A 26,395-nucleotide genomic window follows, 5' to 3' on the forward strand; every position below is an offset into this window, starting at 1 on the left:
GATCGGTGTGTGTATGTAGCTGAGCGTGCGTGTGTGTAGGAGATCGGTGTGTGTATGTAAGAGATCGGTGTATGTAGCTGAGCGTGCGTGTGTGTAGGAGATCGGTGTGTGTATGTAGCTGAGCGTGCGTGTGTGTAGGAGATCGGTGTGTGTATGTAGCTGAGCGTACGTGTGTGTGTGTAGGAGATCGGTGTGTGTATGTAAGAGATCGGTGTATGTAGCTGAGCGTGCATGTGTGTAGATCGGTGTATGTAGCTGAGCATGCGAGTAGGACATCTGTGTGTGTATGTAGCTGAGAGTGTGTGTGTAGGAGATCGGTGTGTGTATGTAGCTGAGCGTGCGTGTGTGTAGGAGATCGGTGTGTGTATGTAGCTGAGCGTGCGTGTGTGTAGGAGATCGGTGTGTGTATGTAGCTGAGCGTGCGTGTGTGTAGGAGATCGGTGTGTGTATGTAGCTGAGCGTGCGTGTGTGTAGGAGATCTGTGTGTGCATGTAGCTGAGCGTGCGTGTGTGTAGGAGATCTGTGTGTGCATGTAGCTGAGCATGCGTGTATGTAGGAGATTGGCGTGTGTATGTAGCTGAGCGTGCGTGTGTGTGTGTAGGAGATCGGTGTGTGTATGTAGCTGAGCGTGTGTGTGTAGGAGATCGGTGTGCGTGTGTGTAGGAGATCTGTGTGTGCATGTAGCTGAGCGTGCGTGTGTGTGTGTAGGAGATCGGTGTGTGTATGTAGCTGAGCGTGCGTGTGTGTAGGAGATCGGTGTGTGTATGTAGCTGAGCGTGCGTGTGTAGGAGATCTGTGTGTGCATGTAGCTGAGCGTGCGTGTGTGTAGGAGATCTGTGTGTGCATGTAGCTGAGCGTGCGTGTATGTAGTTGAGCGTGCGTGTATGTAGTTGAGCGTGCGTGTGTGTAGGATTGGCGTGTGTATGTAGCTGAGCGTGCGTGTGTGTGTGTAGGAGATCGGTGTGTGTATGTAGCTGAGCGTGTGTGTGTAGGAGATCGGTGTGCGTGTGTGTAGGAGATCGGTGTGTGCATGTAGCTGAGCTTGCGTGTGTGTAGGAGATCGGTGTGTGTATGTAAGAGATCGGTGTATGTAGGTGAGCGTGCATGCGCGTAGGAGATTGGTGTGTGTATGTAGCTGAGCGTGCGTGCGTGTAGGAGATCGGTGTGTGTATGTAGCTGAGCGTGCGTGTGTGTAGGAGATCGGTGTGTGTATGTAGCTGAGCGTGTGTGTGTGTAGGAGATCGGTGTGTGTATGTAGCTGAGCGTGTGTGTGTAGGAGATCGGTGTGCGTGTGTGTAGGAGATCTGTGTGTGCATGTAGCTGAGCGTGCGTGTGTGTAGGAGATCGGTGTGTGTATGTAGCTGAGCGTGCGTGTGTGTAGGAGATCTGTGTGTGCATGTAGCTGAGCATGCGTGTATGTAGGAGATTGGCGTGTGTATGTAGCTGAGCGTGCGTGTGTGTAGGAGATCTGTGTGTGCATGTAGCTGAGCGTGCGTGTGTGTAGGAGATCGGTGTGTGTATGTAGCTGAGCGTGCGTGTGTGTAGGAGATCGGTGTGTGTATCTAGCTGAGCGTGCGTGTGTGTAGGAGATCTGTGTGTGCATGTAGCTGAGCGTGCGTGTATGTAGTTGAGCGTGCGTGTGTGTATGAGATTGGCGTGTGTATGTAGCTGAGCATGCGTGTGTGTGTAGGAGATCGGTGTGTGTGTAGGAGATCGGTGTGTGTATGTAGCTGAGCGTGTGTGTGTAGGAGATCGGTGTGCGTGTGTGTAGGAGATCGGTGTGTGCATGTAGCTGAGCTTGCGTGTGTGTAGGAGATCGGTGTGTGTATGTAAGAGATCGGTGTATGTAGCTGAGCGTGCATGCGCGTAGGAGATTGGTGTGTGTATGTAGCTGAGCGTGCGTGCGTGTAGGAGATCGGTGTGTGTATGTAGCTGAGCGTGCGTGCGTGTAGGAGATCGGTGTGTGTATGTAGCTGAGCGTGCGAGTGTGTAGGAGATCGGTGTGTGTATGTAGCTGAGCGTGCGTGTGTGTAGGAGATCGGTGTGTGTATGTAGCTGAGCGTGCGTGTGTGTAGGAGATCGGTGTGTGTATGTAGCTGAGCGTGCGTGTGTGTAGGAGATCGGTGTGTGTATGTAGCTGAGCGTGCGTGTGTGTAGGAGATCGGTGTGTGTATGTAGTTGAGCGTGCGTGTGTGTAGGAGATCGGTGTGTGCATGTAGCTGAGCGTGCATGTGTGTAGGAGATCGGTGTGTGTATGTAGCTGAGCGTGCATGTGTGTAGGAGATCGGTGTGTGTATGTAGCTGAGCGTGCGTGCGTGTAGGAGATCGGTGTGTGTATGTAGCTGAGCGTGCGTGTGTGTAGGAGATCGGTGTGTATGTAGCTGAGCGTGCGTGTGTGTAGATCGGTGTGTGTATGTAGCTGAGCATGCGTGTGTGTAGGAGATCGGTGTGTGTATGTAGCTGAGCGTGCGTGTGTGTAGGAGATCGGTGTGTGCATGTAGCTGAGCGTTCGTGTGTGTAGGAGATCGATGTGTGTGTATGTAGCTGAGCGTGCATGTGTGTGTAGGAGATCGGTGTATGTAGCTGAGCGTGCGTGTGTGTAGGAGATCTGTGTATGTAGCTGAGCGTGCGTGTGAGTAGGACATCTGTGTGTGTATGTAGCTGAGCGTTCGTGTGTGTAGGAGATTGGTGTGTGTATGTAGCTGAGCATGCATGTGTGTGTGTGTGTAAGAGATCGGTGTGTGTATGTAGCTGAGCGTGTGTGTGTGTAGGAGATCGGTGTGCGTGTGTGTAGGAGATCGGTGTGTGCATGTAGCTGAGCGTGCGTGTGTGTAGGAGATCGGTGTGTGCATGTAGCTGAGTGTGCGTGTGTGTAGGAGATCGGTGTGTGTATGTAAGAGATCGGTGTATGTAGCTGAGCGTGCGTGTGTGTAGGAGATCGGTGTGTGCATGTAGCTGAGTGTGCGTGTGTGTAGGAGATCGGTGTGTGTATGTAGCTGAGCGTGCGTGTGTGTAGGAGATCGGTGTGTGTATGTAAGAGATCGGTGTATGTAGCTGAGCGTGCGTTTGTGTAGGAGATCGGTGTATGTAGCTGAGCGTGCGTGTGTGTAGGAGATCGGTGTGTGCATGTAGCTGAGCGTGCGTGTGTGAAGGAGATCGGTGTGTATGTAGCTGAGCGTGCGTGTTTGTAGGAGATCGGTGTGTGTAGGACATCTGTGTGTGTATGTAGCTGAGTGTGCGTGTGTGTAGGAGATCGGTGTGTGTAGGACATCTGTGAGTGTATGTAGCTGAGTGTGCGTGAGTGTAGGAGATCGGTGTGTGTATGTAGCTGAGCGTGCGTGTGTGTAGGAGATCGGTGTGTGTATGCAAGAGATCGGTGTATGTAGCTGAGCGTGCGTGTGTGTAGGAGATCGGTGTATGTAGGTGAGCGTGCGTGTGTGTAGGAGATCGGTGTGTGCATGTAGCTGAGCGTGCGTGTGTGAAGGAGATCGGTGTGTATGTAGCTGAGCGTGCGTGTTTGTAGGAGATCGGTGTGTGTAGGACATCTGTGTGTGTATGTAGCCGAGTGTGCGTGTGAGTAGGAGATCGGTGTGTGTAGGACATCTGTGTGTGTATGTAGCTGAGCGTGCGTGTGTGTAGGAGATCGGTGTGTGTATGTAGCTGAGCGTGCGTGTTTGTAGGAGATCGGTGTGTGTAGGACATCTGTGTGTGTATGTAGCTGAGTGTGCGTGTGTGTAGGAGATCGGTGTGTGTAGGACATCTGTGTGTGTATGTAGCTGAGCGTGTGTGTGTGTAGGAGATCGGTGTGTGTATGTAAGAGATCGGTGTATGTAGCTGAGCGTGCGTGTGTGTAGGAGATCGGTGTATGTAGCTGAGCGTGCGTGTGTGTAGGAGATCAGTGTGTGCATGTAGCTGAGCGTGCGTGTGTGAAGGAGATCGGTGTGTATGTAGCTGAGCGTGCGTGTTTGTAGGAGATCGGTGTGTGTAGGACATCTGTGTGTATGTAGCTGAGTGTGCGTGTGAGTAGGAGATCGGTGTGTGTAGGACATCTGTGTGTGTATGTAGCTGAGCGTGCGTGTGTGTAGGAGATCGGTGTGTGTAGGACATCTGTGTGTGTATGTAGCTGAGCGTGCGTGTGTGTAGGAGATCGGTGTATGTAGCTGAGCGTGCGTGTGTGTAGGAGATCGGTGTATGTAGCTGAGCGTGCGTGTGTGTAGGAGATCGGTGTATGTAGCTGAGCGTGCGTGTGTGGAGATCGGTGTGTGTAGCTGAGCGTGCGTGTGAGTAGGACATCTGTGTGTGTATGTAGCTGAGCGTGCGTGTGTGTAGGAGATCGGTGTATGTAGCTGAGCGTGCGTGTGTGTAGGAGATCGGTGTGTGTAGTGAAGTGTATGTACTTATTATAATGCGAAATGTGTATAAGTCTACAGCAACATTCAGCTTCTTTACACCACCGAGGATGTTTTAATAAGTAGGAAATATGCATTTTTCCTGTTTTCTGCGGTGCGCTGTTTATTAAGGTGAATCCTATAGTCCAAAAAATACCGTAATTGTTTTTTTACAATGCAATCTTGAGGCCTTTGAATTATAGGGAAAAGCAAATCTTTTCAAATATGTGAATATCAATGTATGGCGATCTGTATCGCTATACTACACCTGAAATATAAAAAAACTTATATATATATTTTTTAAACTACTCATTACGAGCCAGTTTATAGAATAAAACCCGGATTATAATGGCTTAGCCATGGATATTGCAAGAAAAGGAGGAGAGCATCAGCCTGAGATTTCCCCTTTTGTTCTCTTTGATCTTCGTATGTTATCTATAATAAATTTCTTCCTGAATTAAGTTCATTCCTATTCTTATAAGGAGTGGGCACAGATTTTTCCCGCAAAGCAACGCTCCACATCATACGGATTGGCGGGGGTCCCAGAGAGCGGACTCTTACCGGTCATAATCAGGCCTAGTTATACATTATATCAATAAAAGACGGGAATGGAGGGATAATAGAATCTTAAAGAACAGGAAAAAGAGAAACCTAGTAATAAAAAATGGCAACAGAAAATATAGAATGACTTTTAGAAACTCTGTCGTACTGGTAACTATGATGTGACTGGATAGGGAGTAGATAGGATCCTGAGTTGACTCTCAACCCAGAGATATAATAGATGGTAGTGAGGTCTGAGCCACCAGCGTGTTCCTATCTCCTGTTGAAGACCCTCAACAAAACAAAACAATCACTGATCTCGGGGAGACCAGCCAGCAGCTAGCGAGGGCGCTCAACACAGTGAAATCCTAGGATTTGGCTGGGCCCTTCCCGGAGGGATATCTGGCTGGTTTCTGTGTTGAGACTCCTAACAGAGGCTCCACGGACCTTTTTGATTTGTCTGTTGAAGACCCTGACGGAATACCCTCCACATCCACCACTTAAGGGATCGGCCAGGACAGTAGTCCCAAGACCTCACCGACAGATGGGGGAACAACACAACTCACAGACCCCAAAAACAAACACCAGGGGGACTACAAGAAGGTGTATAGGGGGTAAATAAGGTTAGAGGAAGGTAACAAAACAATACCAAACAACTTAAGACAACAGCAGCAGTGGCAGCAAACACCTCCTTCCCGCTCAAGGCCAAGCTTCAGTATGAATCCTGAATAACCGGCACCCTCTGCTGGGAGCAGAGGGCATTTATCCAGATTGGGAGAAGTTATCAGTGGAAATACCTGATGAGGGGTAATGAGCTTGCTGCTAGCAAGAAAATTGACATTAACCCCGTGCATGATGGTAATAAGAGACTCTGAGCCTGAGCCTGTCAAAGGGAGAAGACCCGGTAGAGAATTGCTGTGGAAGAGAACGCGCAATAGGGTCTTACCCGGTAGAGATATGTGATACAAAGGGATCACGGTACACTCACCTTCTCAGTTTGTGCAAGTCACAACCCCTATGTAGCACATTCAGTAGTGGTATTCAGCTGCAGCCCCGAGGTGTAGTAGGACGCAAGTAGAAATCTGGTATATACCGTGCTGATACTCAATGGTATATTAATATAATCTCTTTATTGTTCGTACTGGTCTACGCGTTTCAGAGACATCCGTCTCCTTCCAGAAAGCACGGACCTCTGCTCATCCCCTTAACGCACGTTTCGTGTGGAACACGAACGGGAAGTGTTCCACACGAAACGTGCGTTAAGGAGGTGAGCAGTGGTCCGTGCTTTCTGGAAGGAGGCGGATGTCTCTGAAACGCGTAGACCTGTACGAACAATTAAAGAGATTATATTAATATACCATTGAGTATCAGCGCGGTATATACCCGATTTCTACTTACATCCTACTACAAAGGGAGAAGACCGTGACACACAGTAAAGAATCCTTTCAATGCTTAGTCCTGTTATAAAATCATGCAGGTAAGAAATAGCTTTTCCTTACAACTACATTAAATACGTCTGCTCGCTGTTAGAAGAAAAGATGTTACATGATACTATTCTGTCATTGATCAGCATATTCGTGATTACTAGGACACGGGTTCAGAGCGCAGGTGCACAGCCCTCCGCTCCAGCCGAGGAGTCAGAATTGTTCGGCTGCTTGTCTTTTAAGCAGTTTACTCTTTCTGCAAATTGCACTTTCCAGACCAACAGACTCATTTATAAATGAAGTGTCTGAGAAGCCCGGCAGTAAATGCCTCGGAATAATCTACACACTCCGCTATCAGCTGTCCAATTTATTTTTTTGATAAGATCATGGCTTCCATAAAGCTATGCTGATAGCTGCTGATCATATCATTTCCTAGAAGAAAGTCTACAAGGCGGCTCCTTTACAAACCAGCAAGTAACTCTCCCGCCGTAAGTGTTCTGTTTACACCGGGTTTACTGGGCAGCGGCAGGTGTATGCACGCTCAGAAAAAAGGAGCAAGTGTGCTTTTGCTGGTGTGTGGGGCAACTCCGAGGTGATCACGATAATCCATTGTATCATTTGCGGCCTTTTTTGGGGGAAAAAGTAAAAAATGCCTATCCACCACGGATATAAAATATGCTCATTTGTAGAAAAAAAAAAATAATAAAGTTTTGCGTATCATGCTAATGCTGCATTACGTTCTACGGCAGCTGGGACGCCATCACCGGTTCAAAAGTGGCCAATTTTTGTTTTATTCCTGCTGACTCACTGAGTATTCCACTTTTTACATTTTTAAAATCTGAAGTAGTTTTAGAGATAAAAGGGTGTGTCTCCCAGGATCCTCAGGGGCGTGTCATAAGACTGTGCGACATTATTACCCTGAGCTACACCCCCTGGGTAAAGAGTATGAAAACTAGCACTTAATAAAAAGACCCATGTCTCCGGAACCATATGGCGAATTTAAAAAAAAAAAGGTAAAAAACCTGAATGCATACCTCCTCCCTCCCCGTTGCTTTCCTATCTACTATTGAGCTGGTTACATGTCCTCTATAAGGCCTCCTTCACACATCCGCGTAAAACACACATGGTCCATGGTGTAGGTGCTTATGTGTTCTACATGTGCTGTCCCTGTTCTATCCATGTGACATCTGGATAGCACACAGATCGCATGAGCTGGTATACTTACCTATCTCTGTCGCTGCTGTTACTTTCGGGTCCATGGTGAGTGCAGTGAATATTCATGAGCATAAAGAGCGAGCCCGAAAGCGACAGCAGCACCGGAGCAATGAATATTCATGTGCATAATGAGCGAGCCCAAAAGCGACAGCAGCACTGTAGCAGTGAATATTCATGAGCATAATAAGCGAGCCCGGAAGCAACAGCAGCGCCGGAGCAGTGAATATTCATGAGCATAAGCAGCAAGCCCAGAAGTAAAAGCAGCACCAGAGCAGTGAATATTCATGAACATAATGAGAGAGCTCGGAAGCGACAGCAGCACTGGAGCAGTGAATATTCATGAGCATAATGAGCGAGCCCGGAAGCAGCAGCAGCGCTGGAGCAGTGAATATTCATGAGCATAATGTAAAAGTCCAAAATCAACAGCAGTGCTGGAGCAGTGAATATTCATGAGCAGAATGAACAAGCCCAGAAGCGACAGCAGCACCAGAGCAGTGAATATTCATGAGCGTAATGTGTGAGCTCAGAAGCAACAGCAGTATCGGAGCAGTGAATATTCATGAGCATAATGAGCGAGCCTGGAAGCAGCAGCAGAGCAGTGAATATTCATGAGCATAATAAGCAAGTCCGGAAGCGACAGCAGCACCAGAGCAGTGAATATTCATGAGCAGAATGTGTGAGCTCAGAAGCAACAGCAGCATTGGAGCAGTGAATATTCATGAGCATATGAGCCAGCCCGGAAGCAGCAGCAGCACCAGAGCAGTGAATATACATGAGCATAATAAGCAAGCCCAGAAGCAAGAGCAGTGCCGGAGCAGTGAATATTGATGAGCATAATGAGCGAGTCTGAAAGCGACAGCAGCGCCAGAGCAGTGAATATTCATGAACATAATGAGCGAGCCCGGAAGTGACAGCATCGTCTGAGACAGGCAAGTATAAAAATTCTTTTTTTTTCATGTGACACGTGTTTTCTCCGGTACGTGTCACACTGATGTCCCATAGATCACATTAGTGTGCGGTCCGTGTGACACCCGTGCTGCTGGAGAAAAACGGACATGTCGATGTGTGGAGCATACAGACACGCATGTGCTTCACACGGTCCTTGTGAAAACACAGACGTGTGTGCAGACCCATTTATTTTCACGGCTCTGTGCGTGTCCATGTCTCCGGTAGGTGTAAAAATGTCGTCACGCGTACCGGAGACACGAATATGTGAAGGAGGCCTAAAAAATCTATGGTGTTTTTGTAAGACAGACCACCTCCGGTCACCATATATAGGTAGGTACTACCATCTCAGTCATGGACGAGTTACGGAAACGCGCAACATTGTGTCCATTACTTCAATTCACTTTTGATGGGAGTTACAAAAACACCATTGTACGGCCACTTTGTTTTTCCACCATAATACAGACACTGTTGGTGGAAAGAAAAAAGAAGCCAAATGGCTGAGATGGGAATAACCCTTCCATTACAAGAACCTTTTCATTGTAAGAGGAAGAGACGTTCACCTGTAAATCAGTGATTGACAAAGGGGGGAAACATCCAGCAAAAAGAAGCGGAAACCGACCCCTCCATCAGGAATTGGCAGCGCCAGTGCAGCACCACGCATTTCTAGCATTTACAAATATGTTGATGGAAAATGTGCATCAGATCAGTGTTACACTGTAGTTTTTGTCTTTTTCTTGTACGTGAAAAACGGTTTTCTTTTTTAAGTCTGTTGGATCCAACTTTGGTCCGAGCGTCCATTTTTATAGTCCTTGTTGCATCTTGCATGGGAAGAAAGTCTTCGCTATATGGGGGGGCTACATAGTACTATATGGAGAAATATGGGGTGCATTATAAGACATGAAAGACTAAGGGGGTGCATTAAACTATATGGAGTACTATGGGGAGTGTATTATAATGGGTCCCCAACTCCAGTCCTCAAGGCCCACCAACAGTGCAGGTTTTTGGGATTTCCTTAGTATTGCACAGATGTGAATGTAATTACCTGCCCAGGTGCTGGTTCCAACAGCAGTGCAATGCTAAGGAAATCCTGAAAACATGCACTGTTGGTGGGCCTTGAGGACTGGAGTTGGGGAACCCTGTGATATTGAGGACTATGGAGAGTATTATATGATAGAGGACAATGGGGAGTGTATTATAATATATGGATGATTATGGAGAGTGTATTATAATATATGGAGGACTATGGGGAGTGTATTATAATATATGGAAGACTATGGGGCGTGTAATATAATATATGGAGGACTATGGGGAGTGTATTATAATATATGGAGGACTATGGGGAGTGTATTATAATATATGGAGGACTATGGGGAGTGTATTATAATATATGGAGGACTATGGGGCGTGTAATATAATATATGGAAGACTATGGGGAGTGTATTATAATATATGGAGGACTATGGGGAGTGTATTATAATATATGAAGGACTATGGGGAGTGTATTATAATATATGGAGGACTATGGGGAGTGTATTATAATATATGGAGGACTATGGGGCGTGTAATATAATATATGGAGGACTATGGGGAGTGTATTATAATATATGGAGGACTATGGGGAGTGTATTATAATATATGGAGGACTATGGGGAGTGTATTATAATATATGGAAGACTATGGGGCGTGTAATATAATATATGGAGGACTATGGGGAGTGTATTATAATATATGGAGGACTATGGGGCGTGTAATATAATATATGGAGGACTATGGGGAGTGTATTATAATATATGGAGGACTATGGGGAGTGTATTATAATATATGGAAGACTATGGGGCGTGTATTATAATATATGGAAGACTATGGGGCGTGTAATATAATATATGGAGGACTATGGGGAGTGTATTATAATATATGGAAGACTATGGGGCGTGTAATATAATATATGGAGGACTATGGGGAGTGTATTATAATATATGGAGGACTATGAGGAGTGTATTATAATATATGAAGGACTATGGGGAGTGTATTATAATATATGGAGGACTATGAGGAGTGTATTATAATATATGGAAGACTATGGGGAGTGTATTATAATATATGGATGATTATGGGGAGTGTAATATAATATATGGAGGACTATGGGGAGTGTATTATAATATATGGAGGACTATGGGGAGTGTATTATAATATATGGAGGACTATGGGGAGTGTATTATAATATATGGATGATTATGGGGAGTGTAATATAATATAATATATGGAGGACTATGGGGCGTGTATTATAATATAATATATGGAGGACTATGGGGCGTGTAATATAATATATGGAGGACTATGGGGCGTGTAATATAATATATGGAGGACTATGGGGAGTGTATTATAATATATGGAGGACTATGGGGCGTGTAATATAATATATGGAGGACTATGGGGCGTGTAATATAATATATGGAGGACTATGGGGAGTGTATTATAATATATGGAGGACTATGGGGCGTGTAATATAATATATGGAGGACTATGGGGCGTGTAATATAATATATGGAGGACTATGGGGCGTGTATTATAATATATGAAGGACTATGGGGAGTGTATTATAATATATGGAAGACTATGGGGCGTGTAATATAATATATGGAGGACTATGGGGCGTGTAATATAATATATGGAGGACTATGGGGCGTGTAATATAATATATGGAGGACTATGGGGAGTGTATTATAATATATGGAGGACTATGGGGCGTGTAATATAATATATGGAGGACTATGGGGCGTGTAATATAATATATGGAGGACTATGGGGAGTGTATTATAATATATGGAGGACTATGGGGAGTGTATTATAATATATGGAGGACTATGGGGAGTGTATTATAATATATGGATGATTATGGGGAGTGTAATATAATATATGGAGGACTATGGGGCGTGTAATATAATATATGGAGGACTATGGGGCGTGTATTATAATATATGAAGGACTATGGGGAGTGTATTATAATATATGGAAGACTATGGGGAGTGTATTATAATATATGGAAGACTATGGGGAGTGTATTATAATATATGAAGGACTATGGGGAGTGTATTATAATATATGAAGGACTATGGGGAGTGTATTATAATATATGGAAGACTATGGGGAGTGTATTATAATATATGGAAGACTATGGGGAGTGTATTATAATATATGAAGGACTATGGGGAGTGTATTATAATATATGAAGGACTATGGGGAGTGTATTATAATATATGGATGATTATGGGTAGTGTATTATAATATATGGATGATTATGGGGAGGGTATTATAATATATGGAGGACTATGGGGAGTGTAATATAATATATGGAGGACTATGGGGCGTGTAATATAATATATGGAAGACTATGGGGAGTGTATTATAATATATGGAGGACTATGGGGAGTGTATTATAATATATGAAGGACTATGGGGAGTGTATTATAATATATGAAGGACTATGGGGAGTGTATTATAATATATGAAGGACTATGGGGAGTGTAATATAATATATGGAAGACTATGGGGAATGTATTATATAATATATGGAGGACTATGGGGAATGTATTATAATATATGGAAGACTATGGGGAGTGTATTATAATATATGGAGGACTATGGGGAGTGTATTATAATATATGGATGATTATGGGGAGTGTATTATAATATATGGAAGACTATGGGGTGTGTAATATAATATATGGAGGACTATGGGGAATGTATTATAATATATGGAGGACTATGAGGAGTGTATTATAATATATGGAGGACTATGGGGCGTGTAACATAATATATGGAGGACTATGGGGAGTGTATTATAATATAATATATGGAGGACTATGGGGCGTGTAATATAATATATGGAGGACTATGGGGCGTGTAATATAATATATGGAGGACTATGGGGAGTGTATTATAATATATGGAGGACTATGGGGCGTGTAATATAATATATGGAGGACTATGGGGCGTGTAATATAATATATGGAGGACTATGGGGAGTGTATTATAATATATGAAGGACTATGGGGAGTGTATTATAATATATGGAAGACTATGGGGAGTGTATTATAATATATGGAAGACTATGGGGAGTGTATTATAATATATGAAGGACTATGGGGAGTGTATTATAATATATGGAGGACTATGGGGAGTGTATTATAATATATGAAGGACTATGGGGAGTGTATTATAATATATGAAGGACTATGGGGAGTGTATTATAATATATGGAAGACTATGGGGAGTGTATTATAATATATGGAAGACTATGGGGAATGTATTATATAATATATGGAGGACTATGGGGAATGTATTATAATATATGGAAGACTATGGGGAGTGTATTATAATATATGGAGGACTATGGGGAGTGTATTATAATATATGAAGGACTATGGGGAGTGTATTATAATATATGGAGGACTATGAGGAGTGTATTATAATATATGGAGGACTATGGGGAGTGTATTATAATATATGAAGGACTATGGGGAGTGTATTATAATATATGGATGATTATGGGGAGTGTATTATATATGGAGGACTATGGGGCGTGTAATATAATATATGGAGGACTATGAGGAGTGTATTATAATATATGGAGGACTATGGGGCGTGTAACATAATATATGGAGGACTATGGGGAGTGTATTATAATATATGAAGGACTATGGGGAGTGTATTATAATATATGGATGATTATGGGGAGTGTATTATATATGGAAGACTATGGGGCGTGTAATATAATATATGGAGGACTATGAGGTGTGTATTATAATATGTGGAGGACTATGAGATGCATTATATGCTATGAAGGACTATGGTGGATGTCTTATAATATATGGATAAATATAGGAGTGTAATATAATATATGGAGGATTATGGGAAGTGTAATATAATATATGGAGGACTATGGGGAATGTATTATAATATAATATATGAAGGACTATGGGGAGTGTATTATAATATATGAAGGACTATGGGGAGTGTATTATAATATATGGAGGACTATGGGGAGTGTATTATAATATATGGAAGACTATGGGGAGTGTATTATAATATATGGAGGACTATGGGGAGTGTATTATAATATATGGAGGACTATGGGGAGTGTATTATAATATATGGAGGACTATGGGGCGTGTATTATAATATATGGATGATTATGGGGAGTGTATTATAATATATGGATGATTATGGGGAGTGTATTATAATATATGGAAGACTATGGGGCGTGTAATATAATATATGGAGGACTATGGGGAGTGTATTATAATATATGAAGGACTATGGGGAGTGTATTATAATATATGGAAGACTATGGGGAGTGTATTATAATATATGAAGGACTATGGGGAGTGTATTATAATATATGGAAGACTATGGGGAGTGTATTATAATATATGGAAGACTATGGGGAGTGTATTATAATATATGGAAGACTATGGGGAGTGTATTATAATATATGGAAGACTATGGGGAGTGTATTATAATATGTGAAGGACTATGGGGAGTGTATTATAATATATGGAAGACTATGGGGAGTGTATTATAATATATGAAGGACTATGGGGAGTGTATTATAATATATGAAGGACTATGGGGAGTGTATTATAATATATGAAGGACTATGGGGAGTGTATTATAATATATGAAGGACTATGGGGAGTGTATAATAATATATGGAAGACTATGGGGAGTGTATTATAATATATGGAAGACTATGGGGAGTGTATTATAATATACGAAGGACTATGGGGAGTGTATTATAATATATGAAGGACTATGGGGAGTGTATTATAATATATGAAGGACTATGGGGAGTGTATTATAATATATGAAGGACTATGGGGAGTGCATTATAATATATGGAAGACTATGGGGAGTGTATTATAATATATGAAGGACTATGGGGAGTGTATTATAATATATGGAGGACTATGGGGAGTGTATTATAATATATGGAGGACTATGGGGAGTGTATTATAATATATGAAGGACTATGGGGAGTGTATTATAATATATGAAGGACTATGGGGAGTGTATTATAATATATGGAAGACTATGGGGAGTGTATTATAATATATGGAAGACTATGGGGAGTGTATTATAATATACGAAGGACTATGGGGAGTGTATTATAATATATGAAGGACTATGGGGAGTGTATTATAATATATGAAGGACTATGGGGAGTGTATTATAATATATGAAGGACTATGGGGAGTGTATTATAATATATGGAAGACTATGGGGAGTGTATTATAATATATGAAGGACTATGGGGAGTGTATTATAATATATGGAGGACTATGGGGAGTGTATTATAATATATGGAGGACTATGGGGAGTGTATTATAATATATGAAGGACTATGGGGAGTGTATTATAATATATGAAGGACTATGGGGAGTGTATTATAATATATGGAAGACTATGGGGAATGTATTATATAATATATGGAGGACTATGGGGAATGTATTATAATATATGGAAGACTATGGGGAGTGTATTATAATATATGGAGGACTATGGGGAGTGTATTATAATATATGAAGGACTATGGGGAGTGTATTATAATATATGAAGGACTATGGGGAGCATATTATAATATATGGAGGACTATGGGGAGTGTATTATAATATATGGAGGACTATGGGGAGTGTATTATAATATATGGAGGACTATGGGGAGTGTATTATAATATATGAAGGACTATGGGGAGTGTATTATAATATATGAAGGACTATGGGGAGCATATTATAATATATGGAGGACTATGGGGAGTGTATTATAATATATGGAGGACTATGGGGAGTGTATTATAATATATGGAGGACTATGGGGAGTGTATTATAATATATGAAGGACTATGGGGAGTGTATTATAATATATGAAGGACTATGGGGAGTGTATTATAATATATGGAAGACTATGGGGAGTGTATTATAATATATGGAGGACTATGGGGAGTGTATTATAATATAATATATGGAGGACTATGGGGCGTGTAATATAATATATGGAGGACTATGGGGCGTGTAATATAATATATGGAGGACTATGGGGAGTGTATTATATATATGAAGAACTATGGGGAGTGTATTATAATATATGGAAGACTATGGGGAGTGTATTATAATATATGGAAGACTATGGGGAGTGTATTATAATATATGGAGGACTATGGGGAGTGTATTATAATATATGGATGATTATGGGGAGTGTATTATAATATATGGAAGACTATGGGGCGTGTAATATAATATATGGAGGACTATGGGGAATGTATTATAATATATGGAGGACTATGGGGCGTGTAACATAATATATGGAAGACTATGGGGAGTGTATTATAATATATGAAGGACTATGGGGAGTGTATTATAATATATGAAGGACTATGGGGAGTGTATTATAATATATGAAGGACTATGGGGAGCGTATTATAATATATGGAGGACTATGAGGTGTGTATTATAATATGTGGAGGACTATGAGATGCATTATATGCTATGAAGGACTATGGTGGATGTCTTATAATATATGGATAAATATAGGAGTGTAATATAATATATGGAGGACTATGGGGAATGTATTATAATATAATATATGGAGGACTATGGGGCGTGTAATATAATATATGGAGGACTATGGGGAGTGTATTATAATATATGGAAGACTATGGGGAGTGTATTTATAATATATGAAGGACTATGGGGAGTGTATTATAATATATGGAAGACTATGGGGAGTGTATTATAATATATGGAAGACTATGGGGAGTGTATTATAATATATGAAGGACTATGGGGAGTGTATTATAATATATGAAGGACTATGGGGAGTGTATTATAATATATGGAGGACTATGGGGAGTGCATTATAATATGTGGAAGACTATGGAGAGTGTAATAATATGTGGAGGACTATGGGAGTGTATTATATGATGTGGAGGACTATGGGGAGTGTATTATAATATATGGAGGACTATGGGGAGTGTATTATATGATGTGGAGGACTATGGGGAGTGTATTATATGATGTGGAGGACTATGGGGAGTGTATTATATGATGTGGAGGACTATGGGGAGTGTATTATATGATGTGGAGGACTATGGGGAGTGTATTATATGATGTGGAGGACTATGGGAAGTGTATTATATGATGTGGAGGACTATGGGGAGTGTATTATATGATGTGGAGGACTATGGGGAGTGTATTATATGATGTGGAGGACTATGGGGAGTGTATTATATGATGTGGAGGACTATGGGGAGTGTATTATATGATGTGGAGGACTATGGGGAGTGCATTATATGATGTGGAGGACTATGGGGAGTGTATTATATGATGTGGAGGACTATGGGGAGTGTATTATATGATGTGGAGGACTATGGGGAGTGTATTATATGATGTGGAGGACTATGGGGAGTGTATTATGAAATGTGGAGGATTATGGGGAGTGTATTATGAAATGTGGAGGATTATGGGGAGTGTATTATGAAATGTGGAGGATTATGGGGAGTGTATTATGAAATGTGGAGGATTATGGGGAGTGTATTATGAAATGTGGAGGACTATGGGGAGTGTATTATATGATGCGGAGGCCTGTGGGGAGTGAATTATGAAATGTTGAGGATTATGAGATGCATTATATGATATGAAGGACTGCGGGGGATGCATTATAATATTTGGATAACTATGAGATGCGTTACCATATTGGATATTATATCGTAATATTGGAGTATGGGAAAGCTGGGTGCTGAGGGACTGAGCCAAGTTTCAGTGTAATCATCCTGCACCCGGGGGGGGGGTGCAGGTCCGAATTTGCACCGGGGCCCATTGAACTCCGTTTACGCCACTCACTCCGCCTGCTGGGGTTTGTGGTTACACAGCAGCCGACATGGCACAGGTTGTGGATCGCTGTCAAAGGTTGTAAATAAGGAGACGGATAAGGATGACCTGCCTTAACTCCGAGTGCAAAAATAGGAAAAAAAAATTAAAAAAAAAAAAAAAAAATAGTCTCAGCGAATTCCAGATACTTGATCTCTGCACTATTTTTATTATTTTTTTTGCAATATAATCCAGCTTAATCCCTCAATACCCTGTAAAGGAATAAGAGAAGGGTCCTCGAGAAGAAGCGTCCCACAGGGTGAGAATACACAAAGAGGAGCTGTCACACCACGAACATCTTCATTCCTATTAAAGTGTTAAAGGCAATCACAGCTTAAGATGCTGTGCAGGCTCAGCAGTGCGGCTGGGATAAAAGCTACTTTCTTTCCCCTCCTCCTTCCCATTCTCTCCTCCCCTCCTCGCTGTGCCCTCCACACCCCCAGGCTGTTCGCTCTTTCAGTTCCCTCTCGCATCTCGGCTCCTCTATTTTACATCCATTCTGCATTGGTTTTTTTTCTCTCCTTCCCACCTGGATTGGAAAGGGTGAAAAGATGCCACCCACCGGAGCGGCGGAATGACAAGGAGGAAAATTTGGCTGATCCAAGGAGTGGAGAGAAATCCTTTTCCCACAGCCGGGGTTATAAGAATGGGTCTATAATCTTTTCATAGTCTTATTTTATCACCTTTTCTATTTGGAAGGGTTTTTTTTTTTGATATTCGCAAAATATCCGAGAAGGATCTGACACGATGGGTCCGACATCCTTAGAGGCTTCTCTCTTGCGCGACTTCAATCTCGACCTTTCGTATTTTTCACTTTCCCGTCTGGATTTTAACCCATACGACGAGAGCTGCAGCATTTCTGGATTTCCGGCTGCTATGATCCGTCTCCCGAATGTCTTTGCTTGATCCTTTCTGCAGGTTGTTTGATAAATCATACGTGTACCTGATCGAATTCGATGGAAGATGTCCAACCGGCTTGGCCAACCGTTTAACCCTATCGGTTGCCATCCATCTTTATTTTTTGGCTTCCCAATTCCGAAAGATATGAAATGAGTACATCTGTCTTTCTCGTCTCTGGACCTTGGGACTCTGTGAACAGACGGATTTTCTTCCCCGGGATTTACCTTGGAAACATGCTAGTCCGACTTTTCGATCATATCCCGCTTGCTCTCTGACTCGTTGACCATAAACCTCACCTACATGCAAGCCACTCCGTCTCTGATGGGTTAACACATCTCCGGAGAAGGAATTAAGCCGCTTGGAAAAAAAAAAAGATAGATGCCTCTAGAATAAACAATTTGGATCTTCGAAAGGGCTCATGACTGGGGTCACATCGGGGCCCAACCGGTTTGGAAAATAATGGGGCTGTGCCATAGGATTGGTCCTGCACATAAGGTCCCATCTCTCCTGTGGGATCTGTCAGAGGGACAGAGAGAGAGAGGACTGCAGTGAAGAAACCGGGACGCAAGGCAAGAAAAAAAAAAGATTTTCAGTAATTAAAATTTTTCCCAAAAAATAGTCCTGGAAATGACCAACCCAACCCTGATGCCAAGTACACAAGGCCAGGAGGGCAAAAGATCGGAGGGAGACCAGTGAGGAAAGGAGGAACACACAGGTATTAGAGAAGGAAGTGTGTTGTGTGTATTGAGTGTGTGAGACCTCCATCCCTGGTATCACCGCCCGGGTACATGGGCATATCATAGAGGAGATAACGGATGAGTGTGCACGGCTCCGGCTCTTATAATATACGCTGGATGAATGGCAGACACTAGACTGTTGACATAGAAACTGATAAGAAATAATGAGAACCGGATAAATGACGAGAGGATGAACCGATATAGAAATATTGAGGAAAACCTGCTGCAGACCAGAGGCAAGGGGGTCTCTAAAGTTTGGGAACTATATAGAGGGGCTATAAAGCTGAAATATCAGTAGTGATTTACAGTAGATGGTGATATCAGGGAGCAGAACTCCCGATCTGCGGAGAACGCCCTGACATATGTGACTCATAACAACTCAGCCAATAAATCATTATATTAACCCGGCCCCCAGATATAGATCTGCCCGGTCACCGGTCAGCTCTAATCACCCGACATCACAGGCGGCTTTACCAGTGGGAATAAGGGAAACAATGGGATCTAGGGCTGAAGAGAAGCTGCTCCAGACATAGTCTATTCTCACCTATAGATAGTGCTCACATCAGTATGCACTGTGACACTATGTCAGCACTGCAGCAATACAATCCAGAGGAGAAAAGACGAAAATCAATACAGAAAAAACACCACTGCTGTCCGGGGTCAGTGCCCAGGAGATTGGAGCAGTCTGAGCAACCACAGTGTGCAGTATGTGTGTATAGATGTAGGTGTGTGTATAGGTATAGGTATGTGTGTATAGATATAGGTGTGTGCATAGGTATGTGTGTATAGATATAGGTATGTGTGTATAGATATAGGTATGTGTGTATAGATATGGGCGTGTGTATAGATATAGGTGTGTGTGTATAGATATGGGCGTGTGTGTATAGATATGGGCGTGTGTGTATAGATATGGGCGTGTGTGTATAGATATAGGTGTGTGTATAGGTATGTGTGTATAGGTAAAGGTATGTGTGTATAGGTATGTGTGTATAGATATAGGTGTGTGCATAGGTATGTGTGTATAGATATAGGTGTGTGTATAGGTATGTGTGTATAGGTAAAGGTATGTGTGTGTATAGATATAGGTGTGTGCATAGGTATGTGTGTATAGGTATGTGTGTATAGATATAGGTATGCGTGTATAGGTATGTGTGTATAGATATAGGCGTGTGTATAGATATAGGTGTGTGTATAGATATAGGCGTGTGTGTATAGATATAGGCGTGTGTGTATAGATATAGGTATGCGTGTATAGATATAGGTATGCGTGTATAGATATAGGTGTGTGTATAGGTATGTGTGTATAGATATAGGTATGCGTGTATAGGTATGCGTGTACAGCTATAGGTATGCGCGTACAGCTATAGGTATGCGTGTACAGCTATAGGTATGCGTGTACAGCTATAGGTATGCGTGTACAGCTATAGGTATGCGTGTACAGCTATAGGTATGCGTGTACAGCTATAGGTATGCGTGTACAGCTATAGGTATGCGTGTACAGCTATAGGTATGCGTGTACAGCTATAGGTATACGTGTACAGCTATAGGTATGCGTGTACAGCTATAGGTATGCGTGTACAGCTATAGGTATACGTGTACAGCTATAGGCATGCGTGTACAGCTATAGGTATACGTGTACAGCTATAGGCATGCGTGTATAGATATAGGTATGTGTGCATGCGCGATATATGAGCATGCGTGTAGGTAGGTGGGATACATGAGCGTGAGAAAAGGTATGTGGTATAGGAGCATGCGTGTAAGGATATGGTACACGTGAATGTAGGTATGCGGGATATGTGCGCGCGCTCAGGGATGCGGGATATGTGCCCGCAGGGGGACGGAGGAGCTTGCCCGCAGGGGGACGGAGGAGCTTGCCCGCAGGGGGACGGAGGAGCTTGCCCGCAGGGGGACGGAGGAGCTTGCCCGCAGGGAGACGGAGGAGCTTGCCCGCAGGGAGACGGAAGAGCTTGCCCGCAGGAGGACTGAAGAGCGAGCTTACGCGCCGGGGGACGGAAGAGCTTACGCGCCGGGGGACGGAAGAGCGTGCGCGCCGGGGGACGGAAGAGCGTGCGCGCCGGGGGACGGAAGAGCGTGCGCGCCGGGGGACGGAAGAGCGTGCGCGCCGGGGGACGGAAGAGCGTGCGCGCCGGGGGACGGAAGAGCGTGCGCGCCGGGGGACGGAAGAGCGTGCGCGCCGGGGGACGGAAGAGCGTGCGCGCCGGGGGACGGAAGAGCGTGCGCGCCGGGGGACGGAAGAGCGTGCGCGCCGGGGGACGGAAGAGCGTGCGCGCCGGGGGACGGAAGAGCGTGCGCGCCGGAAGAGCGTGCGCGCCGGAAGAGCGTGCGCGCCGGAAGAGCGTGCGCGCCGGAAGAGCGTGCGCGCCGGAAGAGCGTGCGCGCCGGAAGAGCGTGCGCGCCGGGGGACGGAAGAGCGTGCGCGCCGGGGGACGGAAGAGCGTGCGCGCCGGGGGACGGAAGAGCGTGCGCGCCGGGGGACGGAAGAGCGTGCGCGCCGGGGGACGGAAGAGCGTGCGCATCTGTATATACAATGTACTAGTATATTACAAATATGTGTTTTTGCGCAAGTACATATGCATGTATATGAGTGTGTTCATGTATGTATACACGCATGCGGGGGTATGTCTAGGTGCATGTTTATGCATCTACAGTATATACATAGAATAGTTTCTATATGTGATATATATACTGTATGAATATGTATGTGTTTGAGAGGCTGCAGGTATGCGTGTATATGAGAGTGTGTTTATATATGGATGCATATATATATATATATATATATATATATATATATATATATATATATATATATATATATATATATATATATATACACACACACATATATATATATATACACACAGTATATATGTATGAAGTTGCATGTATGTATGTGTGTGTATATAGGAGTTTGTGTATATAGGTGTATATTTCCTAATCACAGCCTTTTCTTGTATTCCCCATTAATGTGCACATAGAGAGGATGCTGCTGTATATTACCAGTCATACAATTTTAATACAGAGTGAGTTTCTAGCACAATCCTATCACATGTGAGGCTTTGCCCTCAGAGTCTGAGGAGAAGTGAGGACACCGTGTTACCTGACTGCCAAGTCCTTCAGTGAAGGCTCCGTCCAGTGTGGCTGCAGCCGGTCGGTAGGAGGTGCTGCGTCGCATCAGAATATGGAGAGGGAGATGATGGGGGGAGGGTTGGCTATGATGACAATTGCCTCAGATTAATATTTCATTATTCCGGCTCTGGGAGGTGATCACAGATGCCTACCCCTTGTTAGTCTTGGCCTGTAAAACACTTTTGGGATTTGCCACCCACTTCTGTTACGTCAGGGTTATAATAACAAAACACCCTTTCACTGCCAACTCATGCGCGCCTGGCCGGCTTTCTTTACAACTCCACTAATGCTCCTCACTTCCAAACGAAGGGTCCTGTCTACTCAAATGTCAAGGCTAGTCTCCATCTTTGACCAATAGTCCTGTTTTCATAGGAGAAGCTTAGACACTAATTCCTAAGCAACAAGGAAGCTGATAATGACTAGTCTATAGGTATGGAGTAGGAAGAGACCAGATAATGACTAGTCTGTAGGTATGGAGTAGGAAGGGACCAGATAATGACTAGTCTGTAGGTATGGAGTAGGAAGGGACCAGATAATGACTAGTCTGTAGGTATGGAGAAGGAAGGGACCAGATAACGACTAGTCTGTAGGTATTGAGTAAGCAGAGACCAGATAATGACTAGTCTGTAGGTATGGAGTAGGAAGGGATCATATAATGACTAGTCTGTAAGTATTGAGTAAGCAGAGACCAGATAATGACTAGTCTGTAGGTATGGAGTAGGAAGGGACCAGATAACGACTAGTCTGTAGGTATGGAGTAGGAAGGGATCAGATAATGACTAGTCTGTAGGTATTGAGTAAGCAGAGACCAGATAATGACTAGTCTGTAGGTATGGAGTAGGAAGGGACCAGATAATGACTAGTCTGTAGGTATGGAGTAGGAAGGGACCAGATAATGACTAGTCTGTAGGTATGGAGTAGGAAGGGACCAGATAATGACTAGTCTGTAGGTATGGAGAAGGAAGGGACCAGATAACGACTAGTCTGTAGGTATTGAGTAAGCAGAGACCAGATAATGACTAGTCTGTAGGTATGGAGTAGGAAGGGATCAGATAATGACTAGTCTGTAGGTATGGAGTAGGAAGGGATCAGATAATGACTAGTCTGTAGGTATTGAGTAAGCAGAGACCAGATAATGACTAGTCTGTAGGTATGGAGTAGGAAGGGACCAGATAACGACTAGTCTGTAGGTATGGAGTAGGAAGGGATCAGATAACGACTAGTCTGTAGGTATTGAGTAAGCAGAGACCAGATAATGACTAGTCTGTAGGTATGGAGTAGGAAGGGACCAGATAACGACTAGTCTGTAGGTATGGAGTAGGAAGGGATCAGATAATGACTAGTCTGTAGGTATTGAGTAAGCAGAGACCAGATAATGACTAGTCTGTAGGTATTGAGTAGGCAGAGACCAGATAATGACTAGTCTGTAGGTATGGAGTAGGAAGGGATCAGATAATGACTAGTCTGTAGGTATTGAGTAAGCAGAGACCAGATAATGACTAGTCTGTAGGTATTGAGTAGGCAGAGACCAGATAATGACTAGTCTGTAGGTATGGAGTAGGAAGGGACCAGAGAATGGACTCTGTTCAACAAAGATTTATCACCCATCAATGTTAAAGTCCATTCAGGCCTTAAAATGTGTCCATAGCCATCAAAAATACAATGGAACTATGGATTATAGATTATTTCCTGGAGGTATCAGATCCCTGACAAGTCAGTGGTTACGTAATTCCTTCATTACAGACTATCAGACATAGGAAATCAAACCTCAAGGCTCTTCACCCAAAAGTAGACACTGCATAAGGCTACTTTCACACATCCGGCTTGAGCCCTGCGGCTCAATCCGGCTGTGCAAGCTATGCAACGGATGCGGTGAAAACACCGCATCCTTTGCATAAGTTTTTCCCATGCGGCCCGCCCGGTTTTTGCCGCTTGCGGCATGCTACTGAGCATGCGCAGTGGCAAAAACCACATGCGGCGGCCGGATGCGGTATTTGCCGCATCGCGCCGCATCCGGCCGCCATAGGCATGCATTGAGAGATGCGCCGCATCGGCCGAATGCGGCGCGATGCGGTTTTTTTTGCCGCACGAAAAAACGTGCCAGGCAACGTTCCATCCGGCCGCCGCATCGGCTAAATCTGCCGCATGCGGCAAAAACCGGATGGAACGCAAGGCCATGCGGCACAATGCGGCACTAATTAAAGTCTATGCAGGAAAATCGCAACCGGCAGCAAAAAAAAACGGTTGCGATTTTCATGCAAAGTGCCGGATTGTGCCGCAGAAGAAAAACCGGAGGTGTGAAAGTACCCTAAGACGTTTCTAGCCATGGAGAAGTATTAGCTCTATGGCAATTGTCTATAAACAGTCCCCATGCTTTACAAACCCCCGGTCAGTCTTCTGTTGCAGTCTACGGTCACTAAAACATGTATTGCCATTTTTTTTTTTTTTGCAAAGGTGATTTTGTTATATCTAAACGGTACCCACATACCTTCACTATGGGTTGGCCGAAAAAACTACTTTAGGCATCAAGCCATTGCTCTCGAATGAACATTAGATCTCAACAAATCGATTGTTGGGACCCGATCCAATGGGCAACTTCAGAAATCCGTGGCTACTTAACAGGAGCGCTCCGAACTGCATCCTATCTGCTGGCATATCTTTTGATTAGTAGACTTGGCACAACATCATGTGTGCGCAACACCGCAATTATGACGTTGCGCTAGGCCTACAAATCAGAAGAGGAGTTGGAAGTGCTGACAGGTAAGAGGCGTTCAAAGGGCTCCCATCTGGAGGCCACAGAATACTGATGAGGCGGCTCAACCAGGATCTTTAGCTCATCTATACGGAGCATGGATGGTTGTTATTCGAGAGCACGCGGCTGATAAAGATGCCTCCACAAATGTCTATTATTCCTCAGAAAAAAGGATTGGCCATTGAATGAAACAGGTCTGATTTCCCTCCCCCCAACATCTGTAGGAGAAAAGAAAATAGGCCCAGTGCATAAAGTTAACAATCCAACAACTTTTCTATAACAGTTGATGGCTACCTTGAGATTTTCCAACTCATCCTAAAAGTCAGCAAAGGGTGATGTTTATCTGCAGATCATTGGCAGACCTACAGTACATTAGTAGCTTCTGTTGGTAATTACAGAGATCAGATTTTTAGATTTTATTTGGTTGTACGGATGGTCAGCCAATAAATATCTTGAGTAAAGGGAAAGGTTGGTCTATGCAGACTAGTCTTTTACCTCAGGGAAGGATGGTCTACGCGGACTAGTTTTACCTTAGGGAAGGATGATCTATGCAGACTAATCTTTTACCTTAGGGAAGGATGGTCTATGCAGACGAGTCTTTTACCTTAGGGAAGGATGGTCTACGTGGACTAGTCTTCTACCTTAGGGAATGAAGGTCTATGCAGAGTAGTCTTTCACTTTAGGGAAGGATGGTCTACACAGACTAGTCTTTTACCTTAGGGAAGGTTGATTTACGCGGGCTAGTCATTAACCTTAGGGAAGGATGGTCTACACGGACTAGTCTTTTACCTTAGAGAAAGATGGTCTATGCAGACTAGTCTTTCACTTTAGGGAAGGATGGTCTACACAGACTAGTCTTTTACCCTAGGGAAGGTTGATCTACGTGGATAGTCTTGTACCTTAGTGAAGGATGGTCTACGCAGACTAGTCTTTTACCTTAGGGAAGGATGGTCTATGCAGACGAGTCTTTTACCTTAGGGAAGGATGCTCTATGCAGACTAGTCTTTTACCTTAGGGAAGGATGGTCTATGCTTACTAGTCTTTTACCTTAGGGAAGGATGGTCTATGCAGACGAGTCTTTTACCTTAGGGAAGGATGGTCTATGCAGACGAATCTTTTACCTTAGGGAAGGATGGTCTACATGGACTAGTCTTCTACCTTAGGGAATGGAGGTCTATGCAGAGTACTCTTTCACTTTAGGGAAGGATGGTCTACACAGACTAGTCTTTTACCTTAGGGAAGGTTGATTTACGCGGGCTAGTCATTAACCTTAGGGAAGGATGGTCTACACGGACTAGTCTTTTACCTTAGAGAAAGATGGTCTATGCAGACTAGTCTTTTACCTTAGGGAAGGATGGTCTACACGGACTAGTCTTTTACCTTAGGGAACAAAGGTCTATGCAGAGTAGTCTTTCACCTT

The 26,395-nt window shown here is 43.5% G+C and overlaps 2 protein-coding genes across 3 annotated transcripts in view; one reads left to right on the top strand and one right to left on the bottom strand.

The window, feature by feature from the left end:
- PC (pyruvate carboxylase) overlaps nucleotides 1-26,395 on the bottom strand; it is a 419,331-nt gene that overhangs the window by 37,970 nt on the left and 354,966 nt on the right. The window lies entirely within an intron of this gene.
- The window catches only part of LRFN4 (leucine rich repeat and fibronectin type III domain containing 4), a 38,889-nt gene continuing 30,347 nt past the window's right edge, over nucleotides 17,854-26,395 (top strand). The window contains exon 1 of one of the 2 annotated variants that reach the window (XM_075326301.1): nucleotides 17,854-18,908. The gene's annotated coding sequence lies outside the window, so the exon portion shown is untranslated. Of the gene's footprint in view, nucleotides 19,055-26,395 lie in introns of both variants that reach the window. The other variant, XM_075326300.1, reaches the window with a different exon arrangement.

This window comes from Anomaloglossus baeobatrachus, chromosome 10, assembly GCF_048569485.1.
Source record: "Anomaloglossus baeobatrachus isolate aAnoBae1 chromosome 10, aAnoBae1.hap1, whole genome shotgun sequence".
NCBI classification, from domain to species: domain Eukaryota; kingdom Metazoa; phylum Chordata; class Amphibia; order Anura; family Aromobatidae; genus Anomaloglossus; species Anomaloglossus baeobatrachus.